The sequence below is a fragment of the Cryptomeria japonica genome, chromosome 2 (assembly GCF_030272615.1).
Source record: "Cryptomeria japonica chromosome 2, Sugi_1.0, whole genome shotgun sequence".
Classification (NCBI taxonomy): Eukaryota; Viridiplantae; Streptophyta; class Pinopsida; order Cupressales; family Cupressaceae; genus Cryptomeria; species Cryptomeria japonica.
The window spans coordinates 508796984-508810269 of NC_081406.1; positions in this window are offsets into that span (position 1 = coordinate 508796984).

Here is a 13286-nt window from a genome sequence, read left to right on the forward strand (position 1 = left end):
GAGGACCGTCGCGAGAACGTACATGGTCCGACCAAATTTTTTCGATATTTTCAGGGATGAATATTACAATGATTGCAAAGCTAATCCCGAAAAAATTGACAAATTTTACAATATCTAGATGGGCGAAATGAAGGTTCAAATGTAAAAGTAGGACCCTATTAGGGTTTTGAAGAAAAAGAGGAATTGAATTGGAAATTTGAAAAGGTCAAACCTAATGTATAGGGACACCTTGGAAAATGTTTAGAAATTTGAATTTGAATGAAATTGATTGAAATTTGCACAAAATCCAATGAAATCTGAAAATTTAGGATTTTATGACCTAACCACTTAATTTTGAAATTTGAATTTTGGGAAAAAGGAAGGAAATTGAGAAGTTGAATTGTAGGAATGAAGACAAGTCTGAGAACAATCAGAAATCTGAAAAATTAAATGAAAATCCAATTTTTGCACAAGTTCAAGATTATTTTTAAAAATTGGGGTTTTAACAAGTAACCTCTTAATTTTGTAAATTTGATTTGCAAATTGAACAAGACAATGAGGAAATTGAATTTGACAAGCAACACAATTTTCAGATCTAAGATAACAACAAGCAATTTTTATAAATTACGAGTTCAATTTTAATTTGAAAAACTAGGGGTTTTTATGATTTAACCACCAAGTTTGCAAAAAATTTAAACTTGCAAATGAAAACTATGCAATTTTGTTCAAAGGAAAGCATGCAAGATTTCAGGTTCACCAAAATGTAATGTGGTGAAATGTGAATGAGAGATCAGGAGAAAACTACCCTTTCCCTCCAAAGAGAGATGAGAGTTTCACTACGGATTTTCCTTCAAACACTTTTCACCTAGTTACATTGGAAGAGGAGAGGAGAATTCACTAGATCCAACCTCCAAAGATGAAGATAGAATTCTGAGTGAAATGAGAATGATAAGTTAATCTCCTGTTCGTATTTGAAATGGAAAGGAATTGATTGAATTATGTAGTGAAAAAGTGACAAAGAAATGATTATATCTTAAGATTGGAATATGGGATGAAGTTGTGCACCTAGATTTGGTAGTAATATGTCAAGACGAAGTCGCCCTGTGAATTTGAGGAAAAGTTGCCCGGACCGTCGTGGGCATGTACACCATCCTCCAAAAATTCTGTGAAATGAAAAGGGTTTCCCCGGCTCTCCAAATGGAGCCCGAATCCAAAAGTATAGATGTGCACCTACAACCTACACACATAAAAGAGAGGAAAATGGGTTGGGATTGGGGGTTTGCCTTTAGGTCAGACCCTAGTTTTAGAATTAACCAAGTAATGAAAGAAAGTACTTGCAAGTAGATGTAAATGAAAGACTGAATTGTAAATCACCTCAAGGGAAGTTGTGGTAGAAATTTTGATAGAAATGATTGTGTGGAATTGAATGTTGGGATCAATCTCCTCTTCAATGGTTGAATCCTTGACTTGAATGAAATACCTAGCCTTGAAGGGAGACTTGAGATGGTCAATGCTTCAAAGGAATGCTTGAATGCTTGAATGCTCTTGAACACTTGATCGCTTATGCAGCTTGACCAACTCATGCAACTTTTTCAACTTCTTGAACTTTTGCAAATGAGAGTATAAATGCCCCTTAAATACATGTCAATGAATTTGTTTTTGTCACAGACCGACATCAGGGGTGTTTTTCCGCTCACTACACAACCTTTTATGTAACCTTAGGAAGGGTCCTGCCCCAAAATCGAGCAGGGACAGGGGTGCCACGCCCTTGTCCTGGGAGGACAAGGATGTCAAGCCCTTGTCCTGGGAGGACAAGGGAGCCATGCCCCTATCCAAGGGGGGACAGGGGCACCATGCCTTATCCTACCCCTTTCTCTAGGGCAGAGTGCAGATAGGGTGGTGTGGAGGCCAAGGAATAAGTTGATTCTGAGGGTTGAGCAGTATTGAGTCTTCGATTAAGCTACAGGATTCGATCGCGCGTGCATGAGGACCCTAATGCAGTCAAAAAATTGTTAGGGTCACAATTTTATGATACTATATAATTATAAAGGAGTGTGGTATTTACAAAGGTTTAAACATACTATTTACTCATTTGTTCGAAAGTCAATGAAGGGAGATTGAAGATGCAGTCATCTTCTGTATGAACAATTTTAACAAAGCCCTCATTGAATTACAAGGAAAAATTCTAGATTCCTTATATAATATGATTGATGCTAGGTGGCAAGAGGAAATTAGCCTAGATAAAGAATTTATTGATTATACACTTAAGCACCTACAACTGGAAGCAACTGAAGAGGAAATTGAACAAATAAAGATGAATAAAAAATCATTGTTCAGATCAAAGAAGAGATTAACAAGAATGCTGGTTAGTGAGACTGAATCAGTTCAAAAGAAGACTGAGATTTTGGTGAAAAAGGCTTTAGGTCTCATCTTGGATGAAGAAGAAGAACAAGATGAGGAAGATGAACCAGAAAAGATTAAGGGTGAATATTTTCCTACGGTGTTAAGGCTATAGAGTTTGAACCGAACAACAAGTATCTACAAGATGATCCTATTGATGTTGAACCAGTAGAGATAATAGATGATGATATCGATGATGAAGATAATGTTGCTAACATTTTTGATAATGTAGAAATCTTTGAAGTTTATGTACAGATGATGGATACTCAGTAGGAACAGGTTGAGAACAAAAGTGAAGAGAAATAAGCAGACAAAAGCTCAACTGAGCAATTAGTGTATGCACAGTCTACTATTACTCAAAATGAATCAACAACTGTTAATGCAAATGTAAATATTAGTGTTGCTACTAATGATAGTCAGATCGATAATGGTGAAGAATAGAAAGTAGACAAAGTACTAGTAAAGGAATGAGCTATTGAAAATCTGCAACCAGTCAAAGACACCACTAAGGGAGAAGAGTCAAAAAAAGAAAAGGAGGAAGAGAAGAAAACAGAGGAAGAAAAGCCAAAGAAAAAGGAGAAGATAGACAATAAGGATAAAGAGAAGAAGAAGAAAATAATGGTTGATGGATGATGATGATGATGATGATGATGATGATGATGATGATGATGATGATGATGGAGACTGACATAGAACATTTCGGTACCTTTATTGCAAAACTTGGACAGTTTGTTGTTAGTGTCGATGAACAACTTAAATCCCTTGAAGAAGCTACATACATTTCTGTTGCAAAGGACTACAAGAAGAAAAGGGGAGAATAGTTAATGGCTGAGATAGATAAAGGAAAAGTAGCCCTAACAGTGAATAAAGATTTATTGAAGACTGGATTGGAAACCGGCTGTAAGATTTTGGCGAATATTTCCCAATTTTCTCTATTTTGTGCATACTTGAGAAAGAAGAAGGTTGATACTAACAAGGAAATACAAAAGTTGAGTGAAACTTTCATACCAGTATAGGACTTAGTGATTACTGCTGGCATTTTTTTATGTTTATGTTGTGATTGTCATTGATGGACACACACTTGCATTAAGATCCTCTTTATATGTATGAGTTAGAGCACAACCGGTATTTGTTCCAACCGGTATGTTGTATTATAGTCTTTAGACTATTGATGTTTTGCAGAATGTGTTTCGCGGTCTAAAGCGGCATGTCGACCCCAAGCGGTACGAGGGATTAAAGCAGCATAACACATTGTTACCAGTCTTCATTTTTGACAAATCGGCAACCAATATTTTGTATGAACCGGTAATAATCTATGATGAGTTACCAATTGACATTTTGTGATGAGTTACCATCCACCGATCATTTAACATTGCCGACTCTCTGGTGGTGCTTTTTGTGTCGTGTTACCAGATATGTCTAGATGTATTGAACCTAGGAAATTGTATTGTAATCCTATTGGATCAACATGAAATCAGATTCCTTTATAAGGACATCATGTCTAGGGTTTTAGGTTGTTGAGGTTGATGTTGTTACTAGGGTTCAAGGTAGGTGAAGAGTTAGAGAGAGTATGAATGTGTAGAAGAATGAAGTAATGTTGTAATGCATTAAGATCGAGCTATCAAGGATCTAACCAAGCAATCTGTGCTATTTGCTAGATCAAACACTTGTTGATTACTCACATCTTTGACAAGTCTGTAGCCCTTAACCGGGTAGGCCCAAAAGCCTCTTGTAAATCCTCTAACAAGGTGGTTCACATCCATGGATGTAAAATCCTCTAGCAAGGTAGTCTTCAATCAGACTTATCTCCTAACAGAGATTGAGATTCCTAACAGGATTTGTTCTGGTAAAGAACATTGTAAGACCTTAACCGATCTGGTTTCTATTCTGTAGATAGTTACTTGTGAGTTCCATCTCACTATGGTTTTTCCCATTTGGGTTTCCACGTCAAAATATCTTGTGTTATGGTGTTTGTGCTACTGTGGGTAAATGCATTATTAGCTATTTGGTTTGCATGTTTGTTAACCGGTTTGTCTGCTAAATTGTTTTACCGGTTTACTGTCAGTCTTGCAAAGTGTTGAAGTGCAAATATTTTTGGGATACTAATTCACCCCCCCTCTTAGTATTCATCAATTGGTATCATAGCCTACCTTTCTATAAGTTTAACCACTTGGAAAGAGATATGGGGGAATACACCTTGAGGGAACTTACTCAATGGCTCACTCAGTCTGAGAAAGCCTATGATGAACTCTTGGTCAAATACAAGGCATCTCAAGCAAAAAGGAGAGAACATGCAGAAAAGTTGATGGAGCTATCTGAAAATCGATTTGCAGATGAAGCAGACATGGAAGCCCTAATTGTAGAAGTAAATAAGTTGAATGAATCAAACTCCAACCTGAGAAAGGAGTTGGAAGGACTGACTATCCGAATGTGTCAAGAGCTTGAGAACTAGAGGAAAGATGAAGATCTCATGAAAGAAAGAGATCATGAGATCCCCAAGCTGAAACAAGAGATCAGTGCCCTAACTGCTCAACTCCATGCTAGAAAAGTGGAAAAGGATGACATGCAAGGTGAACAGAACAATGCCATCTCTGAGAATGAAAACCTGATGGAAGAAAATGTTACTATTTCCAAAGAACTCTCTGAGTCAAAGCAAATACTTGCTAAGTTCAACAAGAGTACTATCAAGCTTGAGCAAAAGCTTGCATCTGCCAAACCGGTCAAGAATACCAATGGACTTGGTTATTCCAGACATGAGGAAGGTGAGACCTCTGGTACAAATGTTGGAGCATCAAAGAAACAACCGGCATCAAAGAATAAAGGTAAGCAAAAGTTTAAACCTATTTGTTTTTACTATCTTAAAGGAGGACATACTACAAATGTGTGTAGGAGTAAGGCTTACAACAATTTTCCTTATTTCTTAAATGATAAGCCTAGATCCTATAGATTCAATGGTAACTATTATGCATGCAACAAGTATGGGCATAGAGCATTTGAATGCAGGTCTGTCATGAATGACATTGGAAGAGATCATCAGAGGACCCAAGGAGTTGGTCCTGAACCTTTTGTGAACCAGAATCACAACCGGTTTAATATCTTCAATCATCAGCCAAGAAGCGGTGGCTATCAAGCGGCAACTAGATGGAGAGAAAACTATTGGATTTGTCATGATCGTGGTCACACTACTGCAACATGCAGAAGGAAGAATGGAAATGTGAACAATGGACCTTGGAGAGCACCTGGATTGGTCTGCTATCACTGCAACAAATCGGGTCACATTGCCAGATTCTGTAGATCAAGAAAGAACATATCTGATGATATACCAGTCACTCCGGAAAGAAATATTGATTTTCAAATAGTTCAAGTAGATATGAACAAAACCTAGAAGAAGAAACCAACGGTGTTACAAGAGGAACCGGTTTTTGCACCTAGTGTGGAAATCACAGAACAGGCAAACTAAGCTTCAGAAAAGCTTAGGGGGAGCAAACAGCAAAATGTTTCAAACCCTTGGTTTACACCGGTAAAAGACCTTAACCAGTATGTGATAACTATCACTTGGTAGAAGACCAAAAATGGTGTAAAAAAAAAAGGCAAATTAGGGTTTACGCACTAATAGAGGAGCATTAATGGCAGTAGGTGAGAGATATGTTTAAAGGCATTTTTCAAATCATTTCTCACTATCTATTTTCAAGTGAAGAAAGGTTTTTGAAAGAGCAGAGTGATGAAAAGGCGATTTGAGTTGAGATCTTGAGAAATTGACAAACCGCGAAGGAGATTCAAATTCAAACTGCAAATGGTCAAGTGGAGAACACAAAGTGGTGATTCAGCAACCGACAGAGTGTGGAGTGAAGGAGAATCGGAAAGCCCTAAGTTCATGTGTTTTAAAAGGTATTTCTCAAAGTTCTTAAAGTTTCTATCATGGCTTCTGCATCTCATACCAGTTCTAGTGCATCCGTTGAGTCTGAAAGTTTTATTCAACGAAAGTCCAAGTATAATGCTCTATCACAAGTTCCAGCTAGTGTGATAATAGAAGAGGGAATTTCTGACTACATAGATTGCAAGATTGAAGACCTAGGGTCTCTAGCTATCCACTCCCAGTTAGGTTTTTTTTGTGACAAGGATAATAAAATCAAACCGGAGTATAATATCTTGGAGACGAAGAAACTCCACAATGTTGTCTACTTCCTGGAAGATTTTACAGAGGATCACATAAGGATAATTTTGAGTAGAGTCCACAATGACAAGATGTACCTGGAGAGGATGCATGATATCACATCACAGGCAATGCATGCAGTCACCGGTTTCTGCAATATAGGGGATGTGCCAGCCCTAAGGATGGTTAGCAAAACTAAAATGTCCAAGCTCACCGGTTTAGTGAGTGACTCACGTGGCATGATAGTCAATTCAATCAAGGATGATCTGGTGAAGTATGCATGCATGGTGATAGGCTACCAGACAATATAAGCCAGCAAAATTAACTCTGTATCTGCTACAGCAGTAAATCTTGCTTACCAGATGATAAAGGAGGTTGCATCATTTGATCTATGCACCTGTATGCAAAGACAACTCCTGTTGAATCTGAAGTCGATCAAATAGGATAATGCACAAAGGTTTAAGTTTGGACAACTATTGGTCGGATTGTTCTTTTACTTTCAAGGATACTTCCAAGGAGTGGGAGACATTCAGTGGTCTATGGACCAACCGATTACCAAACAGATAAAGGAAAGTTTGCAAGCAATAGGAACTAGTTTTCTTGAAGTTCTGAACAAGTATTTTGATGAGTTCAGATGAAAAATGAGCCAAAGGATGAGGATCTCAGGTGATATCATCAAGAAATATGAAGATGACATTTGTTTCACCATCCAAATGGACAAAGGCATAATGGAGGTTGTTGAGCCTAGAATGAAAGAAGTGGAGCCAATGGGCTATGAGGTGATGTAAGACATGCTAGAAGGGTATGCCTCTACCCTTATTGCCTCACCTCTTGATCCTAAAGCGAAGAGAACCAGCAACTACATAGAAAGGATAGCACTGGTTGAGGAACCACCCACAATGAAAGAAAAGGAACCGGTAGTGAAGAAGGCAAAGGCAGTGCCTGCAGCATCTACACCAGTTACTACTGGAACTCAAAAAGTGACCAAGCGGTCACCAGCCAATAAGAAACCGGAAGCTGCACCAGCTAAAGTGTTCTAGAGAAAGAGGAAGACAAAAAGCAACTCTTTAGACTCAGAAGAAACTATGTCTGAGGAGCAGCCCAAGAAGGCGAGACAGACAAGAAAGAAAACAAAGAATGAACCGGCATCATCTGCACCGGTAAATATTGATATCTCCTCCTACAAACCATTGACACATTGTCTAAGAACTATCAAAAACATTAGGAGAAAAGTATTGAATGATTTAATTGATTATTTTGATGACTTTAATGATGATGAAAAGGATGTGGTAGAAAAAGAAATAATTCAATATTTATGTGTTAATGATCGGTCCCCTTCAAAAATTAGATCTGAAACATCAGATTCTTTGTATAAGTCCTTAGAAAATAAATGGTGCATTGCCATAGAGTAGGAACAAGAAATGAAAGAAAAAAATTTTGCTAAACATTTTCCTAATGTATCAAATTCGGAACTATTAGATGTAATAAACAAATACAAAGGTCTTTTCTTCATGAGAAGAAGAAGACTCCTGTTACTAGAAGGAAAAGGTAAGGAAGTGCTCAAGGATACACACACACGTGCTCTAGATGCTCTAAAGATGCATCGAGTGGCTAAAGTCAATAGGCAAGCTGAGAAAGAACCAGTTATATCCAAACCGGGTGAAGTATCTGATGATGAAGGAAATCTAGTTGTTGAACCAATCGACACTATTAATGTCGATGCCCTGGATGGAGAAGATGTTACCCAGGAGATACCATCTGATGCAATAGGATAGGAAGCGGAAAAGGAAGAGGCAGAGCAGAAGAAAAAGGATGAAGAGGAGAAGAAGAAGAAAGATGAAGAGGAGAAAAAGAAGCAAGAAGATGAAAAGAAAAAGAAAGAAGAGGAATATAAGGAACAAAAGAAAAAGAAGGAAGCAGAGAGGAAGAAGAAGGAAGAGGAAGATGAGGAAGATGAGAAGAGGAGAGAAGCAGAGAAGAAGAAAGTGGAAGAGGATAAGGCAGGAGAAGTGGAGAAGTGCACACAGATGGAGACTCCGAAGGCAACCGGGAGTCAAGCCAAACTAGCTAATCTCACCAGTCCTATCGATCTCCAGTCTACAAGTGAATCAAAGCTAATGCAGAGCATCAAGGTAGCTCAAGAGTGCCTTGAAAACATATGGAGGAAGAAGGAGCAGGATGTTATTCAAGTGGTTGTGGACACACTTACCGATTTGATACCTGGTACTAACCTTCCAAGCACTAAATCATCACTGGCCAAACTTAAGCTCCTATGCATAATTGTGGATGATCAGGTGTAGAGCCTAAAAGAGGTAGCTGAGGCAAATGTCAAGAAAGAGAATCAAAAAGCTCTTAACATTTCTCTGGTGAAGAAGTTGAATGAGCTCCGGTCTAAATTGCAAAAAGACCAAAAGGATATAAGGGATGCTTTGGATGAGGGAAATCTGCTACTTAGCAAAATCTGTCAACCCCATCTGTTCTATGATGAAGTGCTAGCTTAGAAGAAAAAGCTTCAAAAAGACTTACAGTCCTACATGGGCACATTCAAGCCACCTTATGATTCCTTTGCAACTTATGAGCAAACCATTCACCGGTTTCACATCCAGTCAGCCAAAATGGAGCAAGAGATCAGCACACGGTCTAGAGATTTGTAAGACCTACAACTAGTTCTACTCCCACATCTGCAAATTCTTTAGAAGTGTTATCTGAACCTGGATACCTTGACAGTTACACAGGAGATGAGCACAGTTGATGCCATGGAAGCATAGGTCTCCCAGATGCAAACAGAGAAAGAAGTAGCCACCTCCCTACTTGAGTCCTGGTCTTTATCAATGAAACAATTTTTGCAGGACTTCAAATCTATTTTTGACAAGTATTATTCCTTATTGTCATAAACTTTTATTATTTTAATATCAAATAGAAACAGGGTTGTTTAGCGGTACTTTGTCATTGTTGGAAAAGGGGGAGAAGAATTCTATTTGGACTTTGGGAGAAGTATTGGGAAAAGTATCTGGTATCAAAATTTTGATATATGCTCTAAATATCTCTATATGCAAAATTGTCATACATTGTATTGTTAAAGGGATAGAGTATATGCTTAGGGGGAGCAATTTTGCTAATGACATGGTTTTGTTGTAAAACACTTAGATGTCAAAATTTTATTTTCCTAAGTGTTGCCATCAATGCCAAAGGGGGAGATTATTGGCATTTTTTGATGTTTATGTTGTGATTGTCATTGATGGACACACACTTGCATTAAGATCCTCTTTATATGTATGAGTTAGAGCACAACCGGTATTTGTTCCAACCGGTATGTTGTATTATAGTCTTTAGACTATTGATGTTTTGCAGAATGTGTTTCTCGGTCTGAAGTGGCATGTCGACCCCAAGCGGTTTGTGGATACCAAGTGGTATGAGGGATTAAAGCGGCATAACACATTGTTACCAGTCTTCATTTTTGACAAACCGGCAACCGGTATTTTGTATGAACTGGTAATACTCTGTGATGAGTTACCAACCGACATTTTGTGATGAGTTACCATCCACCAATCATTTAACGGTGCCAACTCTCTGGCGGTGCTTTTTGTGTCGTGTTACCAGATATGTCCAGATGCATTGAGCCTAGGAAATTGTATTGTAATCCTATTGGACCGACATGAAATCGGATTCCTTTATAAGGACATCATGTCTAGGGTTTTAGGTTGTTGAAGTGGTTAATGTTGTTGAGGTTGATGTTGTTACTAGGGTTCAAGGTAGGTGAAGAGTTAGAGAGAGTATTAATGTGTAGAAGACTGAAGTAATGTTGTAATGCATTAAGATCAAACTATCAAGGATCTAACCAAGCAATCTATGCTATTTCCTAGATCAAACACTTGTTGATTACTCACATCTTTGACAAGTTTGTAGCCCTTAACCGGGTAGGCCCAAAAGCCACTTGTAAATCCTCTAACAAGGTGGTTCACATCTGTGGATCTAAAATCCTTTAGAAAGGTAGTCTTTAATTGGACTTATCTCCTAGCAGAGATTGAGATTCCTAATAGGATCTGTTTTAGTAAAGAACATTGTAAGACCTTAACCGGTCTGGTTTCTATTCTGTAGATAGTTACTTGTGAGTTTCATCTCACCGTGGTTTTTCCCATTTGGGTTTCCACGTCAAAATATCATGTGTTATGGTGTTTGTGCTGCTATGGGTGAATGCATTATTAGCTATTTGGTTTGCATGTTTGTTAACCGGTTTGTCTGCTAAATTGTTTTACTGGTTTACTGTCAATCTTGCAAAGTGTTTAAGAGCAAAGATTTTTGGGATACTAATTCACCCCCCCCCCCACTCTTAGTATTCATCAATTACTTTTGGTAAAAAGGTTGTTGATCTGCAACACAGTTAGAACTTTATGAACATGAATAGGTGAAGTAGACCAGATCACTGAAAGAACTCTAGATTTAACTACTTCCAAAAGTAGATATTCTACAAAGAGAATTCAAGGAGTCAGAGGCAATTTTGGCTACTCCTGATATAGGTATAGTTTATTCTATGGAGGAGTTTGCAGCTCAAATTTTGACACATGTTGAGTTTACTGAGACATTGTTGGAAACATGGGACACTGATCTTAAGTAGTTGAAGTTTAATTACAGTGATGTTTTTTTGAGAATTGCATTGTAAATACTTTAACACTTTTATTTCTATATATACATACAGTTTTTTTTAACAAATTTTGATGCAATGTATGTATTTTACTTCTTTATTTGGCATTGTTGTCAAAGGGGGAGTAGAAATAGTTTAGAAATAGTTAAGAGTCAAAATTTTGTATGTAATTGCTAAGGGGGAGTGTATCTCATGTAGTCAATTTTTGTTGCACACTTGGTTGACAAATTTTCTTGAGTGTTTCCATCAATGCCAAAGGGGGATATTGTTGGCATTTGATCATTTGTACTATACTGGAAATATGTGTTTTCTTGATGCAACCAGTATATGTCTGTTGTGCATAGTGATTATATTTATGTATGATGATAATTTTGAATGTTGTCATTGTTGGAAACTATGTTTCTTTAATTCATCTAAGTCCTATAGTTCAACTGACTAGACTTAACCGACAAAGGAGAAATAGTTTTTATCAGAACCGATAATTAGGACTTCAACTGGTAAATGATAAATAGTGTTACATTCCAACAACTGGTACATAAAATCATGAAGATTGAGAATTGAGATGATATGTTTTACAAAAATATTGAAGACTATCAGATGAAGATATGTTTGTGACCACACATGTTGAATCGATCAGGTGAACGAGATTTGTTTGACAGAACAAATTAGTTGATGGAGACTTAACTGATAGTGATGAAAATCACCCAGATCAGTAAAATGACATAGAATTGGATTTGTTATGTCAGAGGCCGACATAACTAAAGCATGGAATGCAAGACTATCTAGATGCATTGAACCTAGGAAATTGTAATAAGGTTCTAAGCTGACCTTATGATAATTTTAATTGTGTGATGAGGTATTAAATGATATTTATACATGAGCTTGATAGCATGATATGTGATGAGAAAATTGTGTATTTCTAATAGTGCAAAGATCGGAGAATTTGAGAAATGAATTCTTTGTAATGTTGTTATTTTCTGAAGTGGATCTTATCAGACACAGAAGGTGTTATAATGAGATCATTTGTACTTGTTGACTTCCTAATAGTTGCAGAAAGAAAATCCTTTTACAAGGTCACTCTTAATAGCGTGCAGTCAGATCATAATAGTTATGATCATTAAATCCTCTTACCAGGTGACACATTAACTTGTTTTTCCAAATCTCAGTATCTGGTTGCTTGTCTAGAGAAGAACAAGCAGAACAAAGAGATGGTGATCATTGATGATGTGTCAACCACCTGTTCTGCTCCTCACTCCTCTAGACAAAGAACAAGGCAAACTACCAGTGATCTGGAGATGAAGACTAAAGACACCCATCAGAAGTAGGAAAACAAAGACTTGAAAGAAGCAGCTAATGCTATGATGATGTTGGTTAAAGATGTAGAAGAGTCTATAAATTTTTTTATCTGACATGTAATATGGTCTTTGGTTGCCAGTCTGTCACTGGCTTTTTGTTGTTCTTTTCCTTACCTGTTGTTTTCTCTGCTAGTCTTTTGCAGCTTTTCTTTCTATGTCTTGTTCTCTCTAGTTTATTTTACGCTTATCTTCTCGTTATGTAAGTGGATTTCAGGTCCCTTAAAACCTGATTTTCCTTAATCAAAAACTTGGGTAGCTCCTATCAAGGTTGGTCCTTACAGGCCTTATTGTATAGCTCTTAATCTGGCTTAGACACTTTTAACAGGGTGTGCCCCTAACTGGGTTTTGTAGACCTTAACAGGTCAGATCTCTATACTACAGATAGTGGATCTTGTGGGTACCAACTCCCATCATGATTTTTCCCATTTAGGTTTTCCATCTATAAACTCTTGTGTCATGTAATTTATGCTTTGTGTGGTGATTTCAATCTTGGTGTTATTTCTTACATTTCTATTTAGTTTTAAATTGGTGAAATTTATATTCATATTTCTATTGTTTTTACTATCACTGATTCACCCCCCCCCCTCAATACCTTATAAGTTCATCACTCTTCAATGAAGAGATTAAACTACTTTTAATATGTCAAAGAGATGGTGTTGTGAGCATGTAGGATTACAAATATTGGCTCCAACAAAACTAGGATCAAGGATATTAGTGTAATGCATTAATATTGTGGACTCACTGGTTAAGTTTAATC